This window comes from Pseudochaenichthys georgianus, unplaced genomic scaffold (assembly GCF_902827115.2).
Source record: "Pseudochaenichthys georgianus unplaced genomic scaffold, fPseGeo1.2 scaffold_925_arrow_ctg1, whole genome shotgun sequence".
In the NCBI taxonomy this organism is placed as follows: Eukaryota; Metazoa; Chordata; class Actinopteri; order Perciformes; family Channichthyidae; genus Pseudochaenichthys; species Pseudochaenichthys georgianus.
Genome location: NW_027263455.1, coordinates 30,438 through 39,119, shown reverse-complemented (window position 1 = coordinate 39,119; position 8,682 = coordinate 30,438). Strand labels below are relative to the sequence as shown.

Sequence of the window (8,682 nt, the reverse complement as noted above, 5' to 3'; positions counted from 1 at the left end):
TTCAAAGACAGCAAGCTGTCACTGAAATGTGATGCAAATGCTGTTGTTCTTGGCATGAAGATCCACAACCAAGCTGAAGCCTCTGCTGGTGCTGATGAAGTTGTAATGAGAATGGAGACAAATGGTGACCACACTGAAAACCGTGTTTACTCCCTGCTGACTGCCTTCCTTGATGTCAATGGTCTGGCTGTGAATAGCGATGCCACCATAAAGCTCCTTGAGAATGAGGCTACCCATAAGGCTACTCTTAAAATGAACAAGATGGTTTGACCACAAGTGGAACAAATACCCTCCAGAGCCCCCTGTCCCTGGAAAACACCTTCAATGCTGGGCTTGATGCTTCAACGGCTACTCTATCCATCGCCAACAAGGCTGCCATACGTGACATCAAGGTTGATAATGCCAACACTTTGACCATTACTCTTTCTAGCCTTGACTTCAACTCAAAGGCTGAAGCTGCTGCCAGTGATATGCATCTTACACTCATGATATCACCATCAACCTGAAACCATATACTGCCTCTGCAAATGTTCATAACAACCTGAAAGTTCTGGCTGCCAACTTCATTAATGAGGCCCAGCTGCAGGCAGAGCTTTACAAGATGGATCTGACTGGAAACCTGAAAGCCGTCTATGGTGAGGAAGAGATCAAGCACACCTATCAGGTCAACTATGCTGATATGACAGCTAATGCAAAGTGCAGCACCATTGGAACTTTTTGGAACTCACATGAGCCACAACACCGAGCTTGAGGTTGTCGGTCTTGCTGCAAGGATTACCAACGATGCTCGCTTCAACTCACAGCCATTCCGCTTTGATCACACCATCCGTTGCAGCATTGTTCCTTTTGATTTCAACTTATGCAATCTTCAATGCTGATGGAGACATGACCATGTATGGAAAGCATAGTGCCCAGCTCTATAGCAAGTTCCTCCTTAAGCACAACCCCTGGCTTTTGCTAGCTCACATGAATGCAGAGCATCAGTAAACCAGCAGCTAGATAACGGTTTTGCTCTTGAGACCACATTAGAAACAAGATGGATACCGTTCTGTCACCCCAAGAGCAGAAGACCAGTTTTAGAATGAAGTCTAAATTGAATGAACACGCTTTTAACCAGGACATGAGTGTTTACAACACTGCTGAGAGAACTGGAATTGAAGTTTCTGGCACTTTCCTTTCAAACCTGTTCAATGCAGAGTCCACAGAGAACCAGGAATTCACCATCTCTTCCTTCCTCAAGTATGACAAGATCACAGAATGTCAAATAATTCTGTTTCCTTTCATTGAAACTCTCCCTGCATTCTTGGAAAGTGTCAAGGTTGTTGTTGTGCGTGTGGCAGAGGCACTGCAAGGCTTCATCAACAATGAGGAGATAAAGGCTAAACTTGAGGCTCTTCCCCAGTATGTAAGTGACTTTGTTTCTCAACTAAATGTAGAAGACAAGGTCACTCAGATGAAGCAGTATTTTGATGATTTAACCCAAGAATATGTCATCCTATGGAGGACGTGGAAGCCTCTTTGACAAACCTGAAGGTTACTGTTGAGAATCTTCTGGCTGATCTGTCAGTTTACATCCACCACTTTGCTGGTATGTTGAAAGACATTATTGTTAGTGGCAATCTGCCCGAGACCCTCATCCAGAAGATCCAGGAACAGCTGCATGCCATTAATGAGGAGTATGACATACAGGCAATGGTTTTGCATGTGATTGATGCCATGAGGGAGCTGATCCAGCAGATCGACTTGGAAAAACTCACGGGCAGTAGCATCTCATTCCTGCAGGATTTGGATTCCAAATATGAAGTCAAGGCTAAACTACAGACAATCATGAGTGATGTGAAACAAATTATTGAGACCTTTGACATGCAAAAATGTGTTGTTGAGCTGAAGGATTACATTTCATCAATCGAATTCAATGCTTACATTGATGCACTTGTGAGTCGGATTCCTACTGAGATTTTCAATGAAATTGTATTTTCCGTTAAGGAAATTATTCAGGATCTTGACATCCTAGGAAAGATCAACCATTTCTATGCCAAGATAAGGGAGCTGATTTTAAAGTTTGAGGTTGACAAAAAGGTCCAGGCTGTCTTGGAAAAGGCTGTTGAGTTCATCCATCAGTTGAAAATTGAGGAAACAATCAGTGCTGTCGTCAACAAGGTGAAGGACGCAGACATTCCTGCCAAACTTGTGCAAGTCTTCCAGGATGCCATCAACTACTTGAAAACAACTCAGGTTGAGGATATCATTCAGCAGCTGAATATGCATATTGAAACTATTGTGCAAAAGCTCAGGTCATTGGAGTATAATGACTTTGTCGATCATGCCAATCAAGTTATTGCTGAGCATATTGTTTACATCAATGAGCTGATCGGGGCTCTTGAAATCCCCCAGAAACTTGAAGCAACACGAGACTTTGTCAACCTTGTTCTTTCATCATTCAGAGGATTTATGGAAAGCCTGAGAGAGATCAAAGTTGCAGAAATGATTACATACGTTAAAGAGGAGATTAATAAGTTTGTGCTGGACAACGTTAATCCCTTGGCTGAGTTCATTAAAGAAGAAATTACAAATCTGAATGTCAATGCTGCGATTACCACTTATCTGGACTTTGTGAGCAAATACTACACTAGGGCCATCACCAAGGTCACTGAGGTGTTAACCAGTATGGTTGAGAAGATAAAGAACATGGCACCTGAACAAAATCATTAATGAGATTCAGCAGATCGTTGAGGGCCTTATTGTTGAACTTAAGAAAGCTGAGTTGAATATTAGAACCTTCACCCTTCCTCTCACTGATCTTGTTGTGCCCTCTGTAATGCTCAGCATGGATAAACTTGGACAGTTTGAAATCCCAACACAGCTTGACAGCCCGGAATTCACTATCTTGGGACTTTATACCGTACAAGCAACCACTATTTCCTTTGAGGACATCAAGCAGAGAATCATTGAACTTATTGAATTCATTGGACACTTTGAGATCAAAATGATTGATGTGGATGCTTTCTTTGGAGACCTGACCATGAACTACCTTCCTTCCATGCCTGAGATGTCCTTCCCAGAAATCAGCCTTCCTGAGATCTCATTCCCTACCATTCCACAGGTTCCTGTAGAAAAGCTTGTTAAGTCTCTCCAGGTTCCTGAGATCACATTGCCAACCATTCCAACTCAGATTATGGTCCCATGCTTCGGTAAACTCTATGGTGAGATCAAATTCCAAACTCCCATCTACACCGTCAAGACTTCTGCTGAGTTCCAGAACTCCACTGAGAGTGAAATGACACCTCAATTCACTGGATTCCTTACTTCCCTTGCCACATCTCCAAGTTTTGAATTCTTAATTACAAACTAGACTCCACTGCTCGTTTGGAAATCCAAAATGGTCGTGTTGTCCTTGCAGAGACACTTAAGTTCAGCCATGTTAATCTTGAGTTGAACATCAGGCATCTGTAACTCTCTATGGCCAATCAGCCCAGGCCCAGGGCAAAACCACAATTAAGGTTATCACTACACCTTACACAGCTGACTTTATGAACACAGCCTTTATTGCTATGGAAGAAGGAATGTCTGCATCTCTCGATACAACTTACAATCATGTTGTGGACCTCCCAATTGTCATGGTCAGGAGTGAAGCAACAGTCACCCAGAAAGCAGTTGCCCGCCAAGATGGCTACACCCTCACTCTAACAGTGGACAATTCAGGAACTGGTAAAATCAATGCTGATGAGGGCACCCACAAGAGCAACTTGCAATTGACAATCAATCCCAGCACTGTCACTCTAACTTTCTTCTCCGGTGACACAGACTCTACCATCTTAAAATGAAACAGCAAATTACTGCTGAATCTGGCACCCTTTCCTACTTCAAGTTTAATGTCCGCAATGAGGCAGAGGCACCAATCATCAAGAAACAGTCTGATGGTGGCATCTGGACATGTAAACCTTTATGATTTGAAGGCTGAGCTGAAAGCAAACCATGACACAGAACTGTATGGAAAAATCAGTGGAGTCCTGTCCAATGGAATCAACATTGTAGTCCGTCCTATTGAGCTCATCTTTGATTTCCAAAACAAAGGAAATGCCAAGGGTCAACATTTTTGAAAGTCTGATTGCTAAGATAGATCTGCAGAATGATTACTCAGCCACCTTAAAACCTAAAAGCCAAAAGATTAACACAGTAGCTCTGGCTCGTCTTAATCAGTACAAAATATCCTACAACTACACTGTTGACAATAATCCACATGATGCTGGGATTTTTGTTGCCATGGAAAGTGAGGCCAATCTTGATTTCCTGGCATCCCCCATCAGCATTCCTGAGTTTGACCTGCCATTCGTTGACTTCCGTACACCAGAAATCACTGATCTGAATGTGTATGAGCAGACTGGATTGAACAACATTTTGACTACAACTGAGCAAACTGTGGATGTGGATGCCAAGATTGTTTACCATAAAAGCGAGGCTGCCCCCCTTGTTGATATGATGGGTCTGATCCAGATTCCCTCTGTTGGTAACCTGATCACAGAGCTGTCCGTCAAGTCTGCCATTTTAAATCTGAATGTTAATGCTGGACTTTATGCTGAAGAAGATCTTGTGTTCCGTCTGGGAGCTACCACAGCCTCTGTGTTTGAGGGTCTTAAAGCCAAACTCGATGGAACCACCAGTCTAACTACCAGGAGAGGAATCAAGTTGGCCAATTCCCTGTCCCTTGAAAATGCTCACATTGAAGGCACCCATGACAGCACCATCAGCATGAGTACTGAGACTTCTGAAACAGCTGTCTCTGTGTCTACTGTTGTAAAGATTACCCTGCCAATACTCAACCTTGAGGCAAACCAACATTTGGTTGCAGACACCAAAACCAATGCTGTCTCCACCTTCAGGATGAAAGGTGATTTCAACCTCCCTCTGATCAAGGCTGTTGGAAAGGCAGAGGTAGACCATAGTCTGAAGCTGGAGGGAAGCTTTTTGGAGGTTTCCCTGGAGTCAACAAACAAGGCCAACATGGATGGCACAGTGCTTGAGAACTATCTCCTTTTGGGAGTTTTGGATAATGACTTCAATTTGTATCTGAATAATGATGGTTTACGCTCCACCTCCAAGATTATTGCTGATGCCAAGCTCAACCAAGGTACCAACAAAGTCATTGCAATGGATGTAAATGAGAATCTTGCTGTTGAAGCCTCCCTGAGTCGTGTCTATGCAGTGCTGAAGTATACTGGCAACAACGAGGGAAACTTGCTCAGTTTTAGCACCAATGGGAAGCATGTGGTCCAGGCTACCATTGATCTTGCCCCAGGTTCTTCCTTGATTGCTGATATTGAGATTGATATGTCTCAGCCAAACACCCTGGGGGACCTCACCATCTTTGGGAAAACTGTTGCTGAGGTGACAGCCGCCAAGCAGAAGATCTCTACCAATGGCAAATGTGTGAGCCCACTGTACACCACAAACGTGGCAGCTGAAGTAGAGGGTGATGGTCATGTCTTCACAGTCACCCTAAAGTCCTCTGCCACCTCTGTCATTGTGCTGTTGGACTATGACATGGATGGTGAGTTGATTTAAATTCCTCATTAATTGTATCTGTTTTGTGTTGCAAACATTGTTGAGCTCCAAATAACAAAATATTTATTTCACTAGGTTCTATTGCTGTCAACTTTGAAAATGAAGCTCTGAACATGGTCAGCAAAGTTGTCCTGACACACGCTGACATGAAAATTGATGTACATCATGCCATTACCCAAGCCTTGAGGTAAAATGTTGTCTTTGTTTCACAACATATATGGAATAACTACTTCTGATATTCAAGGTTTGAAGCATTTTACTAATTGTCTTCACATTTTAGGAGAAAGCGCCAGGCTGATGACAGGTAAATATTCAGTCTACAGTTTGTTTCTTCTTCTTTCCAATGTGTATAAATCAGATTGATTGTTTTCATGATACCAGGTCAATAATAAATGGTGGCTTTTTATTTGAAATGCGTTATCTATCTTTCAGTAACTCTCACCACACCCTGAACGTGGACATCACAAGTCCTACATTCACTGATGCTAACCTTCGTTACGCTGCTGGCAAAGATGGCATCAGTGCATCGGTATCTACCCCTTCAACCGGGTTCATGGGCATTCAGTTCAATGGCAGAGTCCCATCTCAGATGATTGCAAGAGTCTATGGTCGTTATCCTGTGAGTATCATTAACATTACCTTTTTGACATGGAAAATTAATGCCAACATTTAAAACATAGCTAAAATATGTAATTTCCTTCCATTAAACAGTCTTCCCCGGAGGATGATGTTGAAGTCCTAGTTATCAAATCATCCTCAATTGACGCTGATAAGATGAACCTGCAGATCGCCTACAACATGGAGGCACCCAAAGTCGTACTCTCTGAACTCAAGACCAGAATCCCTTCCATCATCTCTGCATTCACTATGTTTGCTGACAAGTACCAGGTCACAAGCTACATGGAAGAGATAAGGAACTGTGTTGTTAACCGCATCAGTGAGGCCTATGAAGCTGCAATCAACTATGACTCACAAATGAGCCAGCTGTCAATCTTCTTCAGGAACATCATTGTCCAGTACCAGAAGACTGTCCAGGTATTTATTGATGCTGTCGTCAAGGTCTTGAGGGAAACCCAGTTCAAACTGCCTGGGTCTGATGAGATGACCACCCTCCCTGAAGTCCTCAAGAAGCTGACCAGCAGCATTGCTGCTATGCTAGATTCTACCTTCCAGATTATCTATGAAAACATTGAGGTCTCCTTTAACGCCTTTGTTGAGCAGATCAGCAGTGTGAAAATGCGCATGCCAGTTGGTGATGTAATCACTGGAGGCCAGATCCTGGATCAGGTTAAAACAACTTTCAAGACCATCTTTGCCGAACTGGTGGACTTTGTGAAACATATGGAGAGTGTTGACACAATGCTAGAGAAGATTGGTGAGACCCTTAAGGCTATTGTTGAGAAATCTCAGGAGTTTGTTGACTCTGTCAAGTCTGACTATTTAGATGCAGTGTTAATGTACATCAATGTCTCTTATGTCAACTTTGTCACAGCCTTAAAGAATGTTGTTGACCACATCTCTGCCTTAAATATTGAGCAGCTCAACCACTCAGTTGAGTACATTATCGACATGTTTGTTCATGTAGTGGACCAGTTCAATAACACTGTTAATGGTTTCCTGCAGCAAGCTTCAGCGGACGCTCAAGCGTACATAAAAGTTAGTGAAGGAAGGCTTGAGGTTGACCTTCCATTTCCCTTTAAGCATTGAGGAACCCTCACATAGTGAGTCCTAAGTCCATATGAAACACTATCATCTGTTCAAAACATGTTCCATGTATGGACAATTTACTCGTTAACCATATTTATAACAATGAGTTCAACAGTAACACCTGTTTTTCATTTTAAGTTGGATGGTTTGTTGCGTACAAACATTGAAAATGTAACATTTTACTGAAACTTTCCTTCCTGCAAAGAGTGAAAAACATCAATAAAAAACATTAATCCAATCTGTAAATGTCTGATTGCTTGTTTTGTGAATTTAAATGAATCTCACTGAATATTTTAGCATCATGATTCTAGACTTGATTTTTGTTTTGACTGAAAGCTGAGTTTCTGCAAGACTGACCAATAAGCTGATTCAATTAGATAGTAACAATAGTTTGACAATGATTACAACAATACAAGAAATACTCAAATAAGTTTATCAAATAAGAAACATTGGGACCCAAATAACCATTACTAAAACACAATAACAAGACACTGGGAACAAAGTCTTTAAAATAAATCGTCAGACAATTTCTGGCAAAAGTTTAGTAATCAAAACTAAACAAGAGCAAGATCTATTGGACTATTAAAACAGCAGTATTTCGAATTATTATCTTATTGAATTATAAAACAATATTCCAAAGAACAATACATCAAAACATCTAGTATTGTACAATAATCATATCATAATTAGTACGAGTAACAAATAAGATATCTCAATGACAGAGCAAGGAGTGAAAAGCTAATGAACAACATCCAATTCCTGAAAGTTTAAATTTGACAGCATCTTAAATTACATGATCAAAAGTTCTGACCTACCTACACTCAAACATTACATATAACTGAACTTATTAATAACACTGTATTTATAAACAACCTAAATAATTACAGTGGTATCTGTAAAAAAAAATTGAAATCTGGAGGAAACGTTTTGTAATACTAAGAATAAAATACTTTAGATTTATCAAAGATCACAATTATTTGACTTAATACCATATTGGATTATTACCAACATTTGACCAAATACAGTATATATCCTACCTCTTTCACCTCTTACAAAAGCATGAATTACAATAACCCCCATACCATCAGGCAGACATAATGTGCTTCAAGCTAAATCCAGAGAAATGTATCCCCAGCCAGCTGGTCATGAAACTCTGTCTGGACAACCTAACAGGCACCAAAATCCTCTGCAACACAACACCAGCCAAATCAAAACAGACCAAAATATCAAATAACATAAAAAAAGCTACATCACAAATTGTATAGAAACAACTATAACCCATAACGTTTAAATGTTTTCTGACACTAAAAAGAAACTTCAGGAACACTTTTATTCACCATCAACTAGTTGTTAATTAACATGCATATTAGCAGTATATTGGCTCTTTATTACTCATTATAAAACACTTATTAA

At 40.9% G+C, this 8,682-nt stretch overlaps 1 pseudogene; it reads left to right on the top strand.

Annotated features, from left to right (window-relative positions):
- Positions 1-3: 3 nt before the first annotated feature.
- On the top strand, positions 4-7,507 carry LOC117444775 (apolipoprotein B-100-like; annotated as a pseudogene).
- Positions 7,508-8,682: the final 1,175 nt, after the last annotated feature.